The sequence below is a fragment of the Somniosus microcephalus genome, unplaced genomic scaffold (assembly GCF_052327205.1).
Source record: "Somniosus microcephalus isolate GS21.2 unplaced genomic scaffold, FLI_Smic_1.0 unresolved_chr1, whole genome shotgun sequence".
Taxonomy (NCBI): Eukaryota; Metazoa; Chordata; class Chondrichthyes; order Squaliformes; family Somniosidae; genus Somniosus; species Somniosus microcephalus.
The window spans coordinates 159325082-159345550 of record NW_028225179.1 but is presented as its reverse complement, the minus strand read 5'-3'; the positions used below and the strand labels follow the sequence as shown (position 1 = coordinate 159345550).

Here is a 20469-nt window from a genome sequence, read left to right as displayed (position 1 = left end):
CAAGTAGCAATTGAGTTTGCTTTGGGTTTTTGTTGTTTCTGCCCAATATGTCAGATATTTTTCCTTTGCTTAGCGACGATTGTGTTGGGTCGAATTCTTTGTGTTACCCTGTCACTGTCCTGGGGCTGGTTATTGTTAGTATTGACTTCACTGAGTCCCAGGACTAGTTTACTGAGTCTATTCTTCTTTATGGTCAGCTCTTGGCATTTCAGGGCGTCGTAGTGATAGCATTGGGGGTTGCTCATTTGTAGGTGATTCCAAAATTTGGTGGCTCTTTTTTGGACAGTGATTATTAATGGATATTGGCCTAGTTCCGCCCTGCATGCATTGTTTACTGTTTTCCTTTGAGTCCGGAGGATACTTTTACAGAATTCTGCATGTAGGATCTCAATTGGGTGTTTGTCCCATTTTGCAAATTCTTGTTGTGTTAGCGGTCCACTCCCCCCTTCTCTCCCTCTCGCTCTACTCCTCCCTTCTCTCCCCTCTCTCTCCACTCCCCCCTTCTCTCCACTCCCTCCCTTCTCTCCCTCTCTTCCACTCCCTCCCTTCTCTCCCTCTCTCTCCACTCCCCCCTTCTCTCCCACTCTCTCCACTCCCCCATCTCACCCTCTCTCTCCACTCCTCCCTTCTCTCCCTCTCTCACCACTCCCCCTTCTCTCCCTCTCTCTCCACTCCCCCCATCTCTCCCTCTCACTCCACTCCCCGTCTCTCCCTCTCTCTCCACTCCTCCCTTCACTCCCTCCTCCACTCCCCCATCTCTCCCTCTCTCTCCACTCCCCCTTCTCTCCCTCTCTCCACTCCTCCTCTCTCCCTCTCTCCACTCCCCCTTCTCTCCCTCTCTCTCCACTCCCTCATTCTCTCCCTTCTCTCTCCACTCCCCCCTTCTCTCCCTCTCTTCCACTCCCTCCTTCTCTCCCTCTCTCTCCACTCCTCCCTTCTCTCCCTCTCTCCACTCCCCTCCTTCTCTCCCTCTCTCTCCACTCCCTCCTTCTCTCCCTCTCTCTCCACTCCCCCTTCTCTCCCTCTCTCTCCACTCCCTCCCTTCTCTCCCTCTCTCTCCACTCCCCCTTCTCTCCCTCTCTCTCCACTCCCCCCTTCTCTCCCTCTCTCTCCACTCCCTCCTTCTCTCCCTCTCTCTCCACTCCCCCCTTCTCTCCCTCTCTCTCCACTCCCCCCCTTCTCTCCCTCTCTCCACTCCCCCCTTCTCTCCCTCTCTCTCCACTCCCTCCTTCTCTCCCTCTCTCTCCACTCCCCCCTTCTCTCCCTCTCTCTCCACTCCCCCTTCTCTCCCTCTCTCTCCACTCCCTCCCTTCTCTCCCTCCACTCCCCCCTTCTCTCCCTCTCTCTCCACTCCCTCCCTTCTCTCCCCTCCTCTCTCTCCACTCCCCCCTTCTCTCCCTCTCTCTCCACTCCCCCTTCTCTCCCTCTCTCCACTCCCCCCTTCTCTCCCTCTCTCTCCACTCCCTCCTTCTCTCCCTCTCTCTCCACTCCCTCCTTCTCTCCCTCTCTCTCCACTCCCCCCTTCTCTCCCTCTCTCTCCACTCCCCCCTTCTCTCCCTCTCTCTCCACTCCCCCTTCTCTCCCTCTCTCTCCACTCCTCCCTTCTCTCCCTCTCTCTCCACTCCCCTTCTCTCCCCATTCCTCCTTCTCTCCCTCTCTCTCCACTCCCCCTTCTCTCCCTCTCTCTCCACTCCCTCCTTCTCTCCCTCTCTCTCCACTCCCCCCTTCTCTCCCTCTCTCTCCACTCCCTCCCTTCTCACCCTCTCTCTCCACTCCCCCCTTCTCTCCCTCTCTCTCCACTCCCCCCTTCTCTCCCTCTCTCCACTCCCTCCTTCTCTCCCTCTCTCTCCACTCCCCCTTCTCTCCCTCTCTCTCCACTCCCCCTTCTCTCCCTCTCTCCACTCCCCCCTTCTCTCCCTCTCTCTCCACTCCCCCTTCTCTCCCTCTCTCTCCACTCCTTCTCTCCCTCTCTCTCTCCACTCCCCCCTTCTCTCCCTCTCTCCACTCCCCCCTTCTCTCCCTCTCTCCACTCCCCCCTTCTCTCCCTCTCTCTCCACTCGTTCTCTCCCTCTCTCTCCACTCCCCCCTTCTCTCCTCTCTCTCCACTCCCTCCTTCTCTCCCTCTCTCTCCACTCCCCCCTTCTCTCCCTCTCTCTCCACTCCCCCTTCTCTCCCTCTCTCTCCACTCCTCCCTTCTCTCCCTCTCTCTCCACTCCCTCCCTTCTCTCCCTCTCTCTCCACTCCCCCCTTCTCTCCCTCTCTCTCCACTCCCCCTTCTCTCCCTCTCTCTCCACTCCCCCCTTCTCTCCCTCTCTCTCCACTCCCCCCCCTTCTCTCCCTCTCTCTCCACTCCCCCCTTCTCTCCCTCTCTCTCCCCTCCCCTTCCTGTGTCTCTCCCCCACGATCTTTCTCCCCTCCCCTCACCCCCTCTGTCCCCTCCCCTCACCTCCCCCTCTCTCCCCTCCTCCCTTCTGTCCCACCCACTCCCTCCCCTCTCCCTCCACCTCTCTCTCCTCCCCCTGACCCGCTTCTACCCTCCCTTCTCCCACCCCTTCCTCCTCTGTCTCCCTCCCCTCCCCCTCGTGCTCTCTCCCCATCCCCTATCTCTACCCTCCCCTCCCGTCCCCCTCTCTCTCCCCTCCCCCTACCCCCTCTCTCCCCTCCATCCCCCTCTCACTCCCCCTCTCTCTCCCCTCCCCCTCTCTCTCACCCTCCCCCTAAACCCCCTCAACCCTCCATTCCCCTCTCCCCTCCCCCTGCCACCGCTCTCTCCTCCCCTCCCCCTCACCTCCATCTCATGCTCTCTTTCCCCTCCACCTCTCTCTCCCCTCCCTCCCACTCACTCTACCCTCCCTCCCTGCCCCCTCTCTCCCTCCCCTCTCCCATTCCCCATCCCCCTCCTGCTCTCTCTCCTCTCCCCTCCCTTCCCACTCACTCTCCCTTCCCCCTCCCCTCTCTCTCCCTCTCCCCTTATCTCTCCCCTCCCCCCTAATCTCTCCCCTCCACTATCAGTCTCTCCACTCCCCCCTTCTCTCCCTCTCTCTCCACTCCTCCCTTCTCTCCCTCTCTCCACTCCTCCCTTCTCTCCCTCTCTCTCCACTCCCCCCTTCTCTCCCTCTCTCTCCCTCTCTCTCCACTCCCCCCTCTCTCTCTCTCTCCACTCCTCCCTTCACTCCCCTCTCTCTCCACTCCTCCCTTCTCTCCCTCTCTCTCCACTCCTCCCTTCTCTCCCTCTCTCTCCACTCCCCCCTTCTCTCCCTCTCTCTCCACTCCTCCCTTCTCTCCCTCTCTCTCCACTCCTCCCTTCTCTCCCTCTCTCTCCACTCCCCCCTTCTCTCCCTCTCTCTCCACTCCCCCCTTCTCTCCCTCTCTCTCCACTCCTCCCTTCTCTCCCTCTCTCTCCACTCCCCCCTTCTCTCCCTCTCTTTCCACTCCCTCCCTTCTCTCCCTCTCTCCACTCCCCCCTTCTCTCCCTCTCTCCACTCCCCCCTTCTCTCCCTCTCTCTCCACTCCCCCCTTCTCACCCTCTCTCTCCACTCCTCCCTTCTCACCCTCTCTCCACTCCCCCTTCTCACCCTCTCTCTCCACTCCCTCCCTTCTCTCCCTCTCTCTCCACTCCCCCCCTCTCTCCACTCCCCCTTCTCTCCCTCTCTCCAGTCCCCCCTTCTCTCTCTCTCTCCACTCCCCCTTCTCTTCCTCTCTCTCCACTCCCCCCTTTTCTCCCTCTCTCCACTCCTCCCTTCTCACCCTCTCTCTCCACTCCCCCCTTCTCTCCCTCTCTCCACTCCCCCCTTCTCTCCCTCTCTCTCCACTCCCCCCTTCTCTCCCTCTCTCTCCACTCCCCCCTTCTCTCTCCACTCCCCCCTTCTCTCCCTCTCGCTCCACTCAATTCAAATTCAAATTCAAATCGCTTTATTGGCATGATAAGGTACATCTTATGTTGCCAAAGCATCATAATACATTTATGGTTGAACACATAAACGCAGTTCTATTCATACAGTGTATAAACAGGTATGTCCCTGAGTGTATAAATATACAATCGCATTATTTATACATACTCTTTTCTTAGTTTACTGGTTGTCCCTCTGTTCATGGCAAGCTGTAACATAGTGTGCCGCCAGTGTTACACAGCTTCTCTCCTCCCCCAGTAGGAATGGGAGTTTTTGGTTGTCATTCAGATTTCTGAATTCAGGGCATATTTGTGAGAATTTTTGGTAGAAATCCTCCCTGATGCCCTGATATTTTCCACAGGCTGTGAGGAAGTGCATCTCTGTCTCAACTACTCCCTGACTGCAGTTAGAGCATATCCTGTCTTCTCTTGGCAGCCTGGTCTGCCTGTGTCTGCCTTTTTCGATCGCTAGGCTATGTTCGCTAAGTCTGTACCTTGTCAAGGTTCTTCTCAGTTTGTTATCCTTTACCATGGTCAGGTAATCAGCTATGTTGTATTGTCTGTTTAGGGCCAAGTAGCAATTGAGCTTGCTTTGGGTTTTTGTTGTTTCTGCCCAATATGTCAGATATTTTTCCTTTTGCTTAGCGACGATTGTGTTGGGTCGAATTCTTTGTGTTACCCTGTCATTGTCCTGGGGCTGGTTATTGTTAGTATTGACTTCACTGAGTCCCAGGACTAGTTGACTGAGTCTATTCTTCTTTATGGTCAGCTCTTGGCATTTCAGGGCGTCGTAGTGATAGCATTGGGGGTTGCTCATTTGTAGGTGATTCCAAAATTTGGTGGCTCTTTTTTGGACAGTGATTATTAATGGATATTGGCCTAGTTCCGCCCTGCATGCATTGTTTACTGTTTTCCTTTGAGTCCGGAGGATACTTTTACAGAATTCTGCATGTAGGATCTCAATTGGGTGTTTGTCCCATTTTGCAAATTCTTGTTGTGTTAGCGGTCCACTCCCCCCTTCTCTCCCTCTCGCTCTACTCCTCCCTTCTCTCCCTCTCTCTCCACTCCCCCCTTCTCTCCACTCCCTCCCTTCTCTCCCTCTCTCTCCACTCCCTCCCTTCTCTCCCTCTCTCTCCACTCCCCCCATCTCTCCCACTCTCTCCACTCCCCCTTCTCACCCTCTCTCTCCACTCCTCCCTTCTCTCCCTCTCTCTCCACTCCCCCCTTCTCTCCCTCTCTCTCCACTCCCCCTTCTCTCCCTCTCTCTCCACCCCCCCTTCTCCCACCTCTCACTCCCTCCACCCTTCCACACCCTCCACTCCCCCCTTCTCTCCCTCTCTCTCCACTCCCCCTTCTCTCCCTCTCTCCACTCCCTCCTTCTCTCCCTCTCTCTCCACTCCCCCCTTCTCTCCCTCTCTCTCCACTCCCTCATTCTCTCCCTCTCTCTCCACTCCCCCTCTCTCCCTCTCTCTCCACTCCCTCCTTCTCTCCCTCTCTCTCCACTCCTCCCTTCTCTCCCTCTCTCCACTCCCTCCTTCTCTCCCTCTCTCTCCACTCCCTCCTTCTCTCCCTCTCTCTCCACTCCCCCTTCTCTCCCTCTCTCTCCACTCCCTCCTTCTCTCCCTCTCTCTCCACTCCTCCCTTCTCTCCCTCTCTCTCCACTCCCCCCTTCTCTCCCTCTCTCTCCACTCCCTCCTTCTCTCCCTCTCTCTCCACTCCCCCCTTCTCTCCCTCTCTCTCCACTCCCCCCCCTTCTCTCCCTCTCTCCACTCCCCCCTTCTCTCCCTCTCTCTCCACTCCCTCCTTCTCTCCCTCTCTCTCCACTCCCCCCTTCTCTCCCTCTCTCTCCACTCCCCCTTCTCTCCCTCTCTCTCCACTCCCTCCCTTCTCTCCCTCTCTCTCCACTCCCCCCTTCTCTCCCTCTCTCTCCACTCCCTCCCTTCTCTCCCTCTCTCTCCACTCCCCCCTTCTCTCCCTCTCTCTCCACTCCCCCTTCTCTCCCTCTCTCTCCACTCCCCCTTCTCTCCCTCTCTCTCCACTCCCCCCTTCTCTCCCTCTCTCTCCACTCCCTCCTTCTCTCCCTCTCTCTCCACTCCCTCCTTCTCTCCCTCTCTCTCCACTCCCCCCTTCTCTCCCTCTCTCTCCACTCCCCCCTTCTCTCCCTCTCTCTCCACTCCCCCTTCTCTCCCTCTCTCTCCACTCCTCCCTTCTCTCCCTCTCTCTCCACTCCCCCTTCTCTCCCCACTCCCTCCTTCTCTCCCTCTCTCTCCACTCCCCCTTCTCTCCCTCTCTCTCCACTCCCTCCTTCTCTCCCTCTCTCTCCACTCCCCCCTTCTCTCCCTCTCTCTCCACTCCCTCCCTTCTCACCCTCTCTCTCCACTCCCCCCTTCTCTCCCTCTCTCTCCACTCCCCCCTTCTCTCCCTCTCTCCACTCCCTCCTTCTCTCCCTCTCTCTCCACTCCCCCTTCTCTCCCTCTCTCTCCACTCCCCCTTCTCTCCCTCTCTCTCCACTCCCCCCTTCTCTCCCTCTCTCTCCACTCCCCCTTCTCTCCCTCTCTCTCCCCTCCTTCTCTCCCTCTCTCTCTCCACTCCCCCCTTCTCTCCCTCTCTCCACTCCCCACTTCTCTCCCTCTCTCTCCACTCCCCCCTTCTCTCCCTCTCTCTCCACTCGTTCTCTCCCTCTCTCTCCACTCCCCCCTTCTCTCCCTCTCTCTCCACTCCCTCCTTCTCTCCCTCTCTCTCCACTCCCCCTTCTCTCCCTCTCTCTCCACTCCCCCTTCTCTCCCTCTCTCTCCACTCCTCCCTTCTCTCCCTCTCTCTCCACTCCCTCCCTTCTCTCCCTCTCTCTCCACTCCCCCCTTCTCTCCCTCTCTCTCCACTCCCCCTTCTCTCCCTCTCTCTCCACTCCCCCTTCTCTCCCTCTCTCTCCACTCCCCCCCTTCTCTCCCTCTCTCTCCACTCCCCCCTTCTCTCCCTCTCTCTCCCCTCCCCTTCCTGTGTCTCTCCCCCACGATCTTTCTCCCCTCCCCTCACCCCCCTCTGTCCCCTCCCCTCACCTCCCCCTCTCTCCCCTCCTCCCTTCTGTCCCACCCACTCCCTCCCCTCTCCCTCCACCTCTCTCTCCTCCCCCTGACCCGCTTCTACCCTCCCTTCTCCCTCCCCTCCCCCTCGTGCTCTCTCCCCATCCCCTATCTCTACCCTCCCCTCCCGTCCCCCTCTCTCTCCCCTCCCCCTACCCCCTCTCTCCCCTCCATCCCCCTCTCACTCCCCCTCTCTCTCCCCTCCCCCTAAACCCCCTCAACCCTCCATTCCCCTCTCCCCTCCCCCTGCCACCGCTCTCTCCTCCCCTCCCCCTCACCTCCATCTCATGCTCTCTTTCCCCTCCACCTCTCTCTCCCCTCCCTCCCACTCACTCTACCCTCCCTCCCTGCCCCCTCTCTCCCCTCCCCTCTCCCATTCCCCATCCCCCTCCTGCTCTCTCTCCTCTCCCCTCCCTTCCCACTCACTCTCCCTTCCCCCTCCCCTCTCTCTCCCTCTCCCCTTATCTCTCCCCTCCCCCCTAATCTCTCCCCTCCACTATCAGTCTCTCCCCTCCCCCTCTCATTCCCCTCCCCCTCCCGCTCACTCTCCCTTCTCCCGGCCCCCTCTCTCCCCTCCCCTCTCTTTCTTCATCTCTCCCCTCCCCCTCCCTCTCTCCTCCTCTCTCTCATTCCCCTCCCCTCCCCTCTCTCTCCCCTTCCACTCCCGCTCTCTCTCCCCTCCCCTCCCCCTCTCCCTCTCTCCCCTCACATTTCTCCCTTCCCACTCTCTATGCCCACCCATCCCTCTCGCCTTCCCCTGCTCTCTCTCCCCTCCCCTCCTGCTGTCTCTCCCCTCCCGCTCTCTTCCTCTTCCCTCCCTTTCCCCTCTCCCTCTCGCTATCTCCCCCGCGCTCTCATCCCTATCCCCTCCCCCGCCCCTTTCTCTACCTTCCTCCTCTCTCTACTCATCACCTCTATCTCCCCTCCCTCCCCCTCTCTGCCGCTCCCCCCTCACTGCCACTCCCCCCTCACTCCTCTCCCCCTCTCTCTCCCCACCCCTCTCTCTCCTCCCCTTTCTCTCCCCCACCCCTCTCTCCTCCCCTTTCTCTCCCCCACCCCTCTCTCCTCCCCCTCTCTGCTCCTCCCCCCTCCCCCTCTGCCCCCCCCCTCTCCGCTCCCCTTTCTGCCCCTCCCCACTCCCCTCTCTCTCTCCTCTCCCCCTGCCTTTCTCTCTCCCCTCCCCCTCCTGGTCTCTCTCCCCTCCCCACGCCCCTTCTATCTCCCCTCCCCCTCCCGCCCCGCTCTCTCTCTCCCCTCTCCCGCTCTCCCCTCCCCCTCCCGGTCTCGCTTCACCCCTACCCACTTTCTCCCCTTCCCATGCTCCTCTCTCCCCCCTCTCTCTCTCCCCGCTCTCTCTCTCCCCTCCCCTCTATCCCCTTTCTCCCCTCCCCCCTCTTGCCCACTCCGTGTCTCTCTGACGCATTCTCTCCCCCCCACTCCCCTCTTTTGCCTCTCCCTTCCCCCGCTATCTCCCCTCACCCCTCCCGTCTCGACCCTCCCCCACCTGCTCTCTCTTCCCCTTCCCCTCACTCTCCCCTGCCCCTCCCGTGCTCTCTCCCCTCCCCTTCCCGCGCTCTCTCCCCTCCCCTTCCCCCTCCCCCTCTCTTCCTTCCCCCTCCCCACTCTCTCTATGCCCCTTCCCCTCTCTCTCCCCTCCTTTTCCCCCCTTCTCTCCCTTCTCCTCCCCCTCTCTCTCCCCCTCCCGCTGTATCTCCCCTCCCCCACAGCCTCTATCTCCCCTCCCCCACCTGCTCTCTCTCCCACCCCACCCGCAATCTCTCCCCTCCCCCACCCACTCTCTTTCCCCCTCCCCCACCCGCACTCCCTCCCCATCACCCTCTCTCTCCCACCCCCACTCTCTCCCCGTCCTCTCCCACTCTGTCCCCACTCCGCCCCTCTGTCTCTCCTCTCCCCACCCCCTCTTACCCCCTCCACTTCTCTCTTCCCTCCCCCTCCAGTACACTTTCCCCTCCCCCTCTCTATCCCCTCCACTCACCTCCTGCTCTCTGCCCTTCCCCTCCCTTATCTCTTCCCTCCCGCTGCTGTGCTCTCTCCCCTTCCCCTCCCCTATCTCTCCCCCTCCCACTTTCTCTCTGTACGTCTCTCTCCTCCCCTCACCCTCCCCCTCCCTCAATCTCTCCCTCCTTGTCTTCTCTCCCCACCCCCTCCCCCTCTCTCTCTCTCCCTCCGCTCCCCATCCACCTCTTTGTCCCCACCCCATCCCGCTCTCACTCCCCTTCCCTCTCTCCCCTCCCCCTCCCTTTCTCTCCTTCTCGCCCCTCCCCTTCCCCTCTCTCCCCCCGCCCTCTCATCCCTCCCCCCCTCTCATTCCCCCGCCCTCTCATCCCTCCCCCCTCTCATTCTCCCGCCCTCTCATTCCCCCTCTCTCTCATTCCCCCGCCCCTCTCTCATTCCCCCGCCCTCTCATTCCCCCTCTCTCTCATTCCCCTCTCTCTTCCCCCACCCTCTCATTCCCCCTCTCTCTCTTCCCCACCCCCTCTCATTCCCCCTCTCTCTTTCCCCCACCCTCTCATTCCCCCCTCTCTCTCTTCCCCCACCCACTCATGACCCCCACCCTCTCATGACCCCACCCACACTTCCCCACCCACTCATTCCCCCTCTCTCACTCCCCCACCCCTCATTCCCCCACTCTCTCATCCCCCACCCTCCATCCCCCTCACACTTCCCCCCTCACAACCCCCCTCACTCTACCCCACCTCACATACCCCCACTCTCTCTTCCCCCACCCACTCATTCCCCCTCTCTCTCTCCCCCACCCTCTCATTCCCCCTCTCTCTCTCCCCCACCCTCTCATTCCCCCTCTCTCTCTTCCCCCACCCTCTCATTCCCCCTCTCTCTCTTCCCCCACCCTCTCATTCCCCCTCTCTCTCTCTTCCCCCACCCTCTCATTCCCCCTCTCTCTCTTCCCCCACCCTCTCATTCCCCCTCTCTCTCTTCCCCCACCCTCTCATTCCCCCTCTCTCTCTTCCCCCACCCTCTCATTCCCCCCACCCTCTCATTCCCCCCACCCTCTCATTCCCCCTCTCTCTCTTCCCCCACCCTCTCATTCCCCCTCTCTCTCTTCCCCCACCCTCTCATTCCCCCTCTCTCTCTTCCCCCACCCTCTCATTCCCCCTCTCTCTTCCCCCACCCTCTCATTCCCCCTCTCTTCCCCCACCCTCTCATTCCCCCTCTCTCTCTTCCCCCACCCTCTCATTCCCCCTCTCTCTCTTCCCCCACCCTCTCATTCCCCCCTCTCTCTCTTCCCCCACCCTCTCATTCCCCCTCTCTCTCTTCCCCCACCCTCTCATTCCCCCTCTCTCTCTTCCCCCACCCTCTCATTCCCCCTCTCTCTCTTCCCCCACCCTCTCATTCCCCCTCTCTCTCTTCCCCCACCCTCTCATTCCCCCTCTCTCTCTTCCCCCACCCTCTCATTCCCCCTCTCTCTCTCTTCCCCCACCCTCTCATTCCCCCTCTCTCTCTTCCCCCACCCTCTCATTCCCCCTCTCTCTCTTCCCCCACCCTCTCATTCCCCCTCTCTCTCTTCCCCCACCCTCTCATTCCCCCTCTCTCTCTTCCCCCACCCTCTCATTCCCCCTCTCTCTCTTCCCCCACCCTCTCATTCCCCCTCTCTCTCTCTTCCCCCACCCTCTCATTCCCCCTCTCTCTCTTCCCCCACCCTCTCATTCCCCCTCTCTCTCTTCCCCCACCCTCTCATTCCCCCTCTCTCTCTTCCCCCACCCTCTCATTCCCCCTCTCTCTCTTCCCCCACCCTCTCATTCCCCCCACCCTCTCATTCCCCCTCTCTCTCTTCCCCCACCCTCTCATTCCCCCTCTCTCTCTTCCCCCACCCTCTCATTCCCCCTCTCTCTCTTCCCCCACCCTCTCATTCCCCCTCTCTCTTCCCCCACCCTCTCATTCCCCCTCTCTCTTCCCCCACCCTCTCATTCCCCCTCTCTCTCTTCCCCCACCCTCTCATTCCCCCTCTCTCTCTTCCCCCACCCTCTCATTCCCCCTCTCTCTTCCCCCACCCTCTCATTCCCCCCTCTCTCTCTTCCCCCACCCTCTCATTCCCCCTCTCTCTCTTCCCCCACCCTCTCATTCCCCCTCTCTCTCTTCCCCCACCCTCTCATTCCCTCTCTCTCTTCCCCCACCCTCTCATTCCCCCTCCCTCTCATTCCCCCTCTCTCTCTTCCCCCACCCTCTCATTCCCCCTCCCTCTCATTCCCCCTCTCTCTCTTCCCCCACCCTCTCATTCCCCCTCTCTCTCTTCCCCCACCCTCTCATTCCCCCTCTCTCTCTTCCCCCGCCCTCTCATTCCCCCTCTCTCTCTTCCCCCACCCTCTCATTCCCCCTCTCTCTCTTCCCCCGCCCTCTCATTCCCCCTCTCTCTCTTCCCCCGCCCTCTCATTCCCCCTCTCTCTCTTCCCCCGCCCTCTCATTCCCCCTCTCTCTCTTCCCCCGCCCTCTCATTCCCCCTCTCTCTTCCCCCGCCCTCTCATTCCCCCTCTCTCTCTTCCCCCGCCCTCTCATTCCCCCTCTCTCTCTTCCCCCGCCCTCTCATTCCCCCTCTCTCTCTTCCCCCGCCCTCTCATTCCCCCTCTCTCTCTTCCCCCGCCCTCTCATTCCCCCTCTCTCTCTTCCCCCGCCCTCTCATTCCCCCTCTCTCTCTTCCCCCGCCCTCTCATTCCCCCTCTCTCTCTTCCCCCGCCCTCTCATTCCCCCTCTCTCTCTTCCCCCGCCCTCTCATTCCCCCTCTCTCTCTTCCCCCGCCCTCTCATTCCCCCTCTCTCTCCTTCTGTCTCACTCCCCCTCCCGCTTTCACTGCCAGCCCCCTCCCCATCCTCCTCCTGTTCTCTCTCCACCCGCTCTCTCTCCCCTCCCCTTCCCCGCCCACTCTTTCCCTCCGTTTCCTGTTCTCTCCACCTGCTTTCTCTCCCCTCCCCCACCCTCTCTTTCCCCTCCCCCCGCCTGCCGACTCTTTCCCCACCCCTCTCTCTTTCCCTCCGTCTCCCGCTCTCTCTCCCCTCCCCCTCACTCCACTCTGAACACAACCCAGAGCCCGAGTGGGCACTTTAAAAATCAAATTTGAATAAATCACAGCAAGAAACTAAATCACTGACTGTGTTATTTTAACTTTCCCCCAGCTCCAGCCTCTCTGACTCTGGATCCGAACACAGCGAATTCCTGGCTCATCCTGTCTGAGGACCGGACCAGTGTGAGACTCGGAGACAAACGGCAGCCGCTCCCTGACACCCCGGAGAGGTTTGATTACTGGGCCTGTGTCCTGGGATCGGAGGGATTCACATCAGGGAGACACTACTGGGAGGTGGAGGTGGGGAACAAGACTCTGTGGCGTCTGGGAGTGGCCCGAGAGTCTGCCGGGAGGAAAGGGGGAAGCAGACTGAGCCCTGAGACCGGATACTGGGCTGTGGGGCTGTCCCCCGGAAGTGACTATATTGCCGGCACCTCCCTCTCACCGACCCCCCTCACCCCGAGTGTGAAGCCCCGGAAGATCGGGGTGTACCTGGACTATGAGGGCGGACAGGTGTCATTTTACAATGCGGACAACATGTCCCATCTCCACACTTTCACCCACACTTTCACTGAGAGAATCTTTCCCATCTTCAATCCGGGACTGATTGACGGCGGGAAAAACTCCGCCCCGCTGACAATCTTCGGGGTTAAAGGTCACTAACAGGTCCATCCCATAATTTCACCCCGCCTCCTGCCAGCTGCAAACTGATGGGTGTCGGTCTCAGTCACAGGTGGTGCGGATGGTCCAAATGTCACCTGAGGTCAGGGTGGCTACAACCGAGTGACAATGTCTTGTTGGTGAGATTTGTTTGTTTCATCGGTGCAGGGGAACAAACTCGTGGCAACTGCTCCAGAGACTCCTGTAAAATTAAATAAAAACCTCAAGAACATCGAGAATCATCGGGGCCCAGAAACAGAGGAGAATTAAAACACGGGCAGAAATACACCAAGGGAACCAGAGACTCCAGCTGGGAAGTTAAAGGTAAAGAGGGGCAGGGGAGAGGAACTAGGGTGAGATAGAACACCAGTGGGAAGGACATGACAAAGGGACCATCCGAGACACGGCAAATTAAATAATACCCGAGGGAAGGAAAAAGTAAAAGGGGCACCAGATAGAAGTGAAATCAAAAGGGAACAGGAGGGAGTATCAGAAACATGGGAAAACCCAGGGGATGGAAACGATCAGAACATTCAAGCGTGTGGAGTGTTTAGAATAGAGAGTGGACAAGGTCATCACCTGTGGAGAGAGAAGACAGGTTAACATTCCGGGAATACACCCTGCATCGGAACTGGGAACTGAAAGATCAGCAAGGGCCTGTGTAGGGCTGGGGAATAGAAGGAGGGGGAGAGAAGAAACAAATGGATGGTGAATTGTAGAGAGGAACTGACTGGGTGGAATGAGCTGTGAGCTGCAGGAACCCGGTGACCTTCCTGCCTGTAATGTTGCTCCACAGGCGGAAGGTGGCGCTACATGGCGGTGTTTGAGATGAATTAGTGTAACACCTCTGCTGCCCAGCGCTGTTATTAAACTGCACCATAGAAGCGGCATTTATTAAACACAGCGATTCGGGGCTTAATTACATCCCAGAAACATGAACTAAACGTGTTGTTTTGCTTTATTTGCACCTTGCTCCAGACTCTGCATCCTTACTTTACCCATTCCTGGAATTTAGAAAGTTAATCGGTGACTTGATTGACGTTTTCAAGATATTAAGGGGAACTGATAGGGTAGATAGAGTGAAATTATTTCCGCTGGTTGGGGAGTCTAGGACTAGGGGGATAGTCTAAAAATTGGAGCCAGGTCTTTCAGGAGTGAAATTAGGAAACACTTCTACACACAAAGGGTGGTAGAATTGTGGAACTCTTTTCCACAAACCGCAATTGCTGCTGGGTCAATTGTTAATTTTAATCCTGAGATTGATAGATTTTTGTTAACCAAAGGTATTAAGCGATATGGGCCAAAGGCGGGTGTCTGGAGTTAGGTCACAGATCAGCCATGATCTCATTGAATGGAGGAACAGGCTCGAGGGGCTGAATGGCCTCTTCCTGTCCCTATCCAGAACTAATGGGCTGATTTTAAGAGCCCCCGCCTGGTGTAACCGGAGTGAGAGTCGCCTGGAAACGGCACTAAAGTTTACACTGGAGCTTCAGCCATCGCCACCTTGGGTCGGGTCCTGAGATGGTCAGTGGGAACACCCGCCTGTTTCAGGGGGAAACAACGTTATTTGCAAACCGGGGACCCGTGAAGTACAGAGCACCCGATTGTAATTTTCAGATACAAATGGGCGGAGTGTGGGCGCGTTGAGCGACCGAACCAGCTGCTCTTCAAACACCCGCTGTGAGGCCGCTCGGAAATCAGACAAAGTTTCTCTTCATTTTTTTACAGATCTCTCTCTCTGTTGTTCCTAAAACCTACAGATTAAAAAAACATATTCCTGACTTCATTTAACCATTACATTCTGATTTACTTCATTTTGTTCACAAATATTTTCAACCTTCCTCGTGTACTTCAGTACTTTCCAGTTTCTTGCCATTAAGATAATAACTTGCTCTACGATTTTTCCTGCCAAAGTGCATAACCTCACACTTTCCAGTATTGTATTCCATCTGCCAAATCTCTGCCCACTTACTTAGACTGTCTATGTCCCCTTGCAGGTTTTTTATGTCCTCCTCACTCACTACTTTCCCTCCCATCTTAGTATCATCTGCAAACTTGATATGTTACACTCGGTCCCCTCCTCCAAATCGTTAATATAGATTGTAAAGAGTTGGGGACCCAGCACTGACCCCTGCGGAACACCACTAGTTACTGATTGCCAGTCTGAGAATGAACCATTTATCCCAACTCTCTGCCTTCTGTTAGATAGCCAATCCTCTATCCATGCCAGAATATTACCCCCAATCCCAACCCCCAATCCCGTGATTTTTTATCTTAAGCAATAATCTTTTGTGTGGCACCTTGTCAAATGCCTTTTGGAAGTCTAAATACACTACGTCCACTGGTTCCCCTTTATCCACCCTATACGTTACTTCCTCAAAGAACTCCAACAAATTTGTCAAACATGACTTCCCCTTCATAAAGCCATGCTGACTTTGTCCTATTAAATTATGATTATCCAAATGTCCTGTTACTGTCTCCTTAATAATGGACTCCAAAATTTTACCCACCCCAGATGTTAGGTTATACTTCCTGTTTATGGTGAAAAGGATGTTTGGAAAGAAAATCGCGAATATGAATAACTGTCTGTCAATCTGCTGCAAAAGTAATACTGGGAACTTTGAAAAGTAAATGGCGTTCTCCTTGTGATAACAAAGGGAGCGAGATGGCCAAATAAAAACAATGGAACTGGTCAGGAACGTTGAAGTAGCTGCAAGAAGCATTTCCATTGGATAGGAGGGAGAAGGCCAGGAGGAAATGTGATCCCACATGGCATTGATTAAAGAGTGGAATCTAGACAGCAGGTGGGGTGATATACAAGAACCAGGTAACATTAACAAGGGTAAACTAGGGCCAAAAGATGGGAACATCTACAGTAAGCTGTATAGACGTGAATGCTGAATGCATTAGGAATCAGCAATTCTGAAACACGAGGCGACTGTAGCACTCGGGAACTACAGTGTTGTGGGAATATTATAAACATGGCTGACTGCAGAGGATGGTGCACAGGAACAGGAGGAGGCCATTCAGCCCTTCGAGCCTGTTCCACCATTCAGTTCGATCATGGCTGATCTGTACCTCAACCTGCATTTACCCGCCTTTGCTCCATATCCCTCGATGCCCTTAACCAACAGAAATCTACCCGTCTCAGTCTTGAAATGTTGAATTGTTTGATCCTGGCATCCACAGTCTTTTGAGGGAGAGAGTTCCAGATTTCCACAACCCGTTCTGTGAATGAATAAAAAATAAAGAATTAAGTATTCGGGGATAGTAGACAGGAAGGATGTGATGTGACCCTGGATGTCAAAGACACCCAGGAGATTAAAGATGTTCATCCCGTGGGTAGTGCAAAGTTACACCATTAACTACACACCGTCAGATCAGAATAAGGCAGCAGGCATTTTACTCTGTGAAGAGATGAGAAGGGAATGGGAAAGCAGGTTATGTTAATGTCTCCTTCAACAACCAAGTGGATACCAAAGTGGTTCCGAATCTAGTTTGATAAATATAATGCATGACTGCTTCACGGCCCATTGCATTAGCGAAGCCACGGGAGGCAATGCACATTTGGACTTGATGATGGTTAGTGACTGAGGAGACTTTGGAGCAGTGGCCATAGAATGAGCCAGTTTCACATAATCTGGGATTGAGAATGCCCAGGAGCAGCAGCCATGGAAGTAATTTAAAAAAACTTAAATGCAACGAGGGAGGAGTTTAGAGACCAAAGTAACCGTGTTACTGTGAGCAAGGTGAGTGCGTCCTGCTCATTCAATCCCATCTCTATGTACAGTAACCTTTGCTGAGCTTAGAATCTTACAGCACAGGAGGAGGCCATTTGGCCCGTTATGCCTGTGCCGGCTCTTTGAAAGAGCTGTCCAATTTATTCCCACCCCACAGCTTTTCCCCATAACCCTGAAAATGAGTCCTCTTCAAGTACATGTCCCATTGCCTTTGAAAGTTCCTCTGGAATCTGCTTCCTCCAGCCTGTCAGGTCGTGTGTCCCAAATCTTAACGAACCCTCCGTCTGTAAACATTTCTCCTCATTTCACCTCTAGTTCTTTTACCAGTTATTTTAAATCTATGACCTCTGGTTACTGACCCACTCGCCAGAGGAAACAGTATCTTCCTTATTTGCTCCATCAATCTCAACACCCCCATCCTCAATCCCACACTCCTGATCCACCTTCATCAGCCCCATTACCCCTACTCCTCCTCACCACTCAATCCTCCTTCTCCTCACCCCCCTTATCCCTCCTCCCCTCCTCTGTAGATTGGGCCTATACTCTCTGGAGTTTAGGAAGAATGAGAGGTGAGCTCACTGAAACATACAAGATTCTGAGGGGGATTGACAGGGTCGATGCTGAGAGGTTGTTTCCCCTGGCTGGAGAGTCTAGAACTAGGGGTCACAGTCTCAGGATAAGGGTCGGCCATTTAAGACTGAGATGAGGACTTCCATCTCTCAGAGGGTTGTGAATCTTTGGAATTCTCTCCCCCAGAGGGCTGTGGATGTTCAGTCATTGAGTATATTCAAGACAGAGAGCGAGAGATTTTTGGACTCTGGGGGAATCAAGAGACATGGGGATCGAGCGGGAAAGTGGAGTTGAGGTTGAAGATCAGCCGTGATCTTATTGAATGGCGGAGCAGGCTCCAAGGGCCGTATGGCCGACTCCTGCTCCTAATTCTTATGTTATGTTCTTAATTTCCCGTCTAGTAGATTCTCAACTCAGAAGCAAGTCTGCACCAATATTATGCACAAGAGCCATGGCTTCAACACAGCAGACACGCAGAATATATTCCCTCTGGTAAACGGTTAGTTCAAAACAAATCTGGACAAAGTGCCTGGATATTTCCATTAATCTAACATTGCCAGACACAAATGAAATTTTAAAAACAGGCCAATTATATAGGAGTATCAGAAGGGCAAGAGAATATCACATTTAAACTTTCCATCACATCCACAATCCCTGTGGAACGGGTTTATTTGTGTGAACAAAACCACCTCACTCTCGGCCGATCTCACAGTCAAACAGTCCAAGTCTCCAAGAGAGGGTCAAAACTGCAGGTCTCGTGCCTCTGCTAAAATCGCACAGCGAAAGCCCCGGGAGAGAGAGTCAGCAGAACTGCTTTTGTGGTGTCCTGCATGTTGTGTCAGCCGTGGCTCAGTGGGCAGCACCCTCACCTCCGAGTCAGAAGGTTGTGGGTTCAAGTCCCACTCCAGAGACTTGAGCACAAAATCTAGGCTGACACTCCCAGTGCAGTACTGAGGGAGTGCTGCACTGTCGGAGGTGCCGTCTTTCGGATGAGACTTTAAACTGAGGGCTCCGTCTGCTCTCAGGTGGACGTAAAAGATCCCATGGCACTATTGTGAAGAGGAGCAGGGGAGTTATCCCCGGTGTCCTGGTCAATATTTATCCAACATCACAAAGGAGATTTTCTGGTCATTATCACATTGCTGTTTGTGGGAGCTTGCTGTGCGCAAAGTGGCTGCTGCGTTTCCTACATTACAACAGTGACTGAACTTCAAAAGTACTTCATTGTTGTAAAGCGCTTTGGGACGTCTGGTGGTGGTGAAAAGTGCTGTATAAATGTAAGTCTTTATGGTCATGAGGGGCCCATCACACTTTATGCTATACGCAGTGTTGCCAAGGTAAAAAAGCTCTTGTAAGACAGAGCACTATTTTTAAACCGTATACAGAGGAAATGACTCCTCGGTGCGGTGAAACGACCACACTCACCATTTTATAAAATATTGATGCAGACACAAAGGTCAAGCCTGCTGCAGGTGTAATCTTTGCCCAGCAGCCAGCATGCTCGGTTAAAATAAAGCTGCAGGCTTTGAAATGGGCCTGCCAAGGCAAAAATTCCAGCTTGAATCAATTTCCCAATACAAATTAAATGAGATTTAATGAGCTCGGGGAAGAGGAAAGACTGCGCAAGTGGTAGAGCATTGATTCAGTGGCATGGTTTAGCTCACCACGCTGGAGTAAGTATTTAATACCAGACAGAAACATCAGCAAAAAAAGGCTCACATACAAGTTTAACTTGCTTGGCAAAGTGCTCGCAAATGAGACACGTGTTCCTTCTGAAATCGGGACAGAAATACAGTACTACGCATCACCTCACACTTGTACAGAGCTGCTTTGAAATGGGCTTTGCACATCTCCCTACTACAGAGTTAGTGTAGAATTACAGCACACAAACAGGCCGTTCGGTCCAACTGGGCCGTGCCGGTGTTTATGCCCCACACGAGCCTCCTCCCTCCCCATTCGGCATATCCTTCTATTCCTGATGTGTCCTGGCCAATATTTACCCCACAACCAACACCACCAGAACTGCCCCCAACTCCTGCTGTCTATTTTCCTGATTACCAATTTGTTTTTTTATAAACTCAGAAGGTTGTGGGTTCAAGTCCCGCTCCAGAACCTTGAGCACAATAGTCTAGTCCGACACTCCCAGTGCAGTACTGAGGGAGTGCAGCACTGTCGGAGGTGCCTCTTTCAGATGAGACCTTAACCCGAGGCCCTTCTACCCTCTCAGGTGGACGTAAAACATCCCATGGCACTATTTGAGGAAGAGCAGGGGGAGTTATCCCCGGTGTCCTGGCCAATATTTATCCCTCAATCAACATCACTAAAACAGAGGTTATCTGGTCATTATCACATTGCTGTTTGTGGGAGCTTGCTGTGCACAAATCGGCTCCCGCCTTTCCTACATTATAAACGGGAGTACATTTCAAAAGTACATCCCGATCACAACAATTCGCTGTGTAAAATTAAAAGTTTCATGTCATTGCAAACACAATTTAAATAAGTTTCACCCGGTGTAATTATCCACTGCAAAGTTCAACACATTATAGTACAGACTGTAACAAACACAGTAAACACATCCCCCTCCTCCTCACTCCCCATCCCCCCTCCTCCTCCTCACCCGTCCCCCCCTCCTCCTCCTCCTCCTCACCCCAGTCCCCTCCTCCTCCTCCTCACCCCAGTCTCCTCCTCCTCCTCCTCACCCCAGTCTCCTCCTCCTCCCCCCAGTCCCCCCCTCCTCCTCCTCCCAGTCCCCCCTCCTCCTCCTCACCCGTCCCCCCCTCCTCCTCCTCCTCCTCACCCCAGTCTCCTCCTCCTCCTCCTCACCCCAGTCCCCTCCTCCTCCTCCTCACCCCAGTCTCCTCCTCCTCCCCCCCCAGTCCCCCTCCTCCTCCTCCTCACCCCAGTCCCCCTCCTCCTCACCCCCCTCACCCCAGACCCCCCTCCTCCTCCCCCCCTCACCCCAGTCCCACCCCTCACCCCAGTCGCCCCCCCTCCTCCCCCCCTCACCCCAGTCCCCCCCTCCTCCTCCCACCCCCTCACCCCAGTCCCCCCCTTCCTCCTCACCCCAGTCCCCCCTCCTCCTCCCCCCTCACCCCAGTCCCCCTCCTCCTCCCCCCCTCACCCCAGTCCCCCTCCTCCTCCCCCCTCACCCCAGTCCCCCCCTCCTCCCCCTCTCACCCCAGTCCCCCCCTCCTCCCTCCCTCACCCCAGTCCCACCCTCCTCCCCCCCTCACCCCAGTACCCCCTCCTCCTCCCCCCTCACCCCAGTCCCCCCCTCCTCCTCCCCTCACCCCAGTTCCCCCCCTCACCCCCCCTCACCCCAGTTCCCCCCCTCCTCCTCCCCCCTCACCCCAGTCCCGCCCCTCCTCCCCCCCTCACCCCAGTCCCCCCCTCCTCCCCCCCTCACCCCAGTCCCCCCTCCTCCCCCTCACCCCAGTCCCCCCTCCTCCCCCCCCTCACCCCAGTCCCCCCCATCCTCCCCTCTCACCCCAGTCC

General features: G+C 55.9%; 1 protein-coding gene across 1 annotated transcript in view; it reads right to left on the bottom strand.

The window, feature by feature from the left end:
* The window catches only part of LOC147096368 (zinc-binding protein A33-like), a 766539-nt gene that overhangs the window by 644260 nt on the left and 101810 nt on the right, over positions 1 to 20469 (bottom strand). The window lies entirely within an intron of this gene.